We start from the raw sequence: 2,109 nt of genomic DNA, 5'->3' as shown, positions 1-2,109 counted from the left end.
ACTCACTCCTGTTCCTTTCCCTGCAATGGTACTAATAATACAGATGCTACCCAACTGTGTGTGTCCAGTGTCTTTTCATTTCTGTGCCTTGTCAATAGTGAAAGCTTCATCTTTGTGGTGGCTAGCACATCACTGCATCTCCACCTTCGTCCCTGGGAACTCTTGTTGGTCTTGCACGCTTTTTATCACTTAGAGTTGTTGGTGCTTGGTTTCCTGTGACCATCCCCACACCACCTAGGTGACAAAGGCAATCGCCTACCAAATGCTTCTAACTGCAGTGCCTTCTTATTCATCTCAAAGGTCCACTCTTGCTCCTGCTTTGAGGCCCCAGTAGTATGCATGAGTTCGTTGGATCCATTCCCCATATCCCAGTTGGTTATTCTGCAACCAGGACCGAACCACAAACTCTCTTTAACTGGTGCCCCAAACAGGATATCAAGGCCCCACACCCAACTTAATCAGCTGCATCCAGCGAGGACAGGAGGAGCTCTGGGTCTGTGGTGATGAGGACCATGGGAAAATTTCAAGCTCTGCGGACCTGTGCCTAGGTGAGTTGTGGCTGTCCCCTCCCCTGAATCCCCTTTCAGAAATGCTCCATGTCCACAGTGACAGGGCCTGAAACCTGCAGACCTGTCCTGCTCTGCCCTTCCAGGGTGCTGACCTCAACTAGTTTATGCTGTAGTGTGTGCAGGCAGGTGGCTTTCCCGTGCCCTGAAATTCCAGACTGTGGAGATGAGCAGTTGTTCACTTCTTCTCCCCCTAACTACGGCTGCGGGGGGTACAATCGAATTTGCTGTGTTGTCCCTGAAATTCCAGACTGTGGAGATGAGCAGTCGTTCGCTTCTTCTCCCCCTAACTACAGCTGCGGGGGGACAATCGAATTTGCTGTGTTGATCTTTAGGCACAGGCTGGTTTCCATAGGGCTGCCATGAACTGAGATTTGCATTTTCATTCAGCAGCATAAGTGTTGATTCCTCAGCCCAATGTAGCCGTACCTCTTAACACCCTGTCCCAAGACATGGGATTTGTAGTCCCCCTTGGAAATCAGCATGGTTGTGTGAAGTTGTGTGTAGCCATTACTGTAGCACATGAGAGAGGCTGGGACTCTGTCTGGCGTCTCTTGGTCAAGTTGACCTGAAACCCAGGAAGTGTTGAATCCTGGTCTCAGGCTTCGTTGAATGGCTCTATGGGGTGGGTGGGGTTCACAAGGTTTCATGTTGTAGTCCCCCATGACTTGTGCCTTTGTGTTTCATCTCTGGGCTGTGAGTGTCACAGAACCTGGGAATCAGCATAAAGTCCACGTGCAGCTTAATGTCAAGGCCTTTGTCTTGGTGCCGATTCCAGTGATGTGCCAGCTGCCTAAGCTTCATCACCAAAGGAAAGCTCCGTGGGCTCATTCCCTGCCCCAGACCTTTCCTTGGAAGTGGGTCGGAGGCACAGAGTTCTGTTTCTTCCAAAACGGAGAGCCACAGCTCTCAGACCTCCCCTCCCAGGGCAGGTTTTGGAGGCAGGAGGGATGAACCATATGGGCTTTTTCTACCAAGGAGTATCAGCTGGCCCAGCGCAAGGCCATACTCGGCACACATTTTTGACTGCTGTTGAGCCCCAGAAATCCATTGTGAGGCTGTTCACTCTCCTAGCAGATGAGAAGATGGCTGTGACCTCCACCAAGCAGGTAACATTAGCTTGGCACAGGGACATGCTACTCCCTCACCCCTAGCACTTGGGGTTGCGCGAGAAGACCTTGTGTTATCAGATTTGCCTGTCACTTTGTGGTGTGCTCATTTATTAGGGGTACATTTCTGGGGTCTATGTAATCCTATCAATGTGCTGCTTGTGTTGCTTGTGTTTCTATACGGAGCTGTATCTCTTCCTTCTGAAAATCCTCACCCCCAGTGGAGCTATCTTGCAGGACTTGGGTTCAGTGGGGCTGGGTTCCTCCAACCGCCGAATAAGTCAAACACATATATGCACATGTACACTCAGATTAACAAGACACACCTCAGCCAGGCCAGGTTATTCAGCATTGACAGGCTGACACCCTTGTGTGCCTTGAACTCAGTTCATCAGGGCAACAATAAAATGCCGTCAAACACAAGCATATAGGTG

At 50.4% G+C, this 2,109-nt stretch overlaps 1 pseudogene; it reads left to right on the top strand.

Moving 5' to 3' along the window:
* The first annotated feature begins 427 nt into the window (after nt 1–427).
* Nucleotides 428–2,109, top strand: part of LOC102386319 — an 11,024-nt pseudogene continuing 9,342 nt past the window's right edge.

Source organism: Alligator sinensis, unplaced genomic scaffold (genome assembly GCF_000455745.1).
Source record: "Alligator sinensis unplaced genomic scaffold, ASM45574v1 scaffold1105_1, whole genome shotgun sequence".
In the NCBI taxonomy this organism is placed as follows: Eukaryota; Metazoa; Chordata; order Crocodylia; family Alligatoridae; genus Alligator; species Alligator sinensis.
The sequence above is the reverse complement of the archived record's forward strand: the minus strand, read 5'-3'. Positions and strand labels throughout refer to the sequence as shown.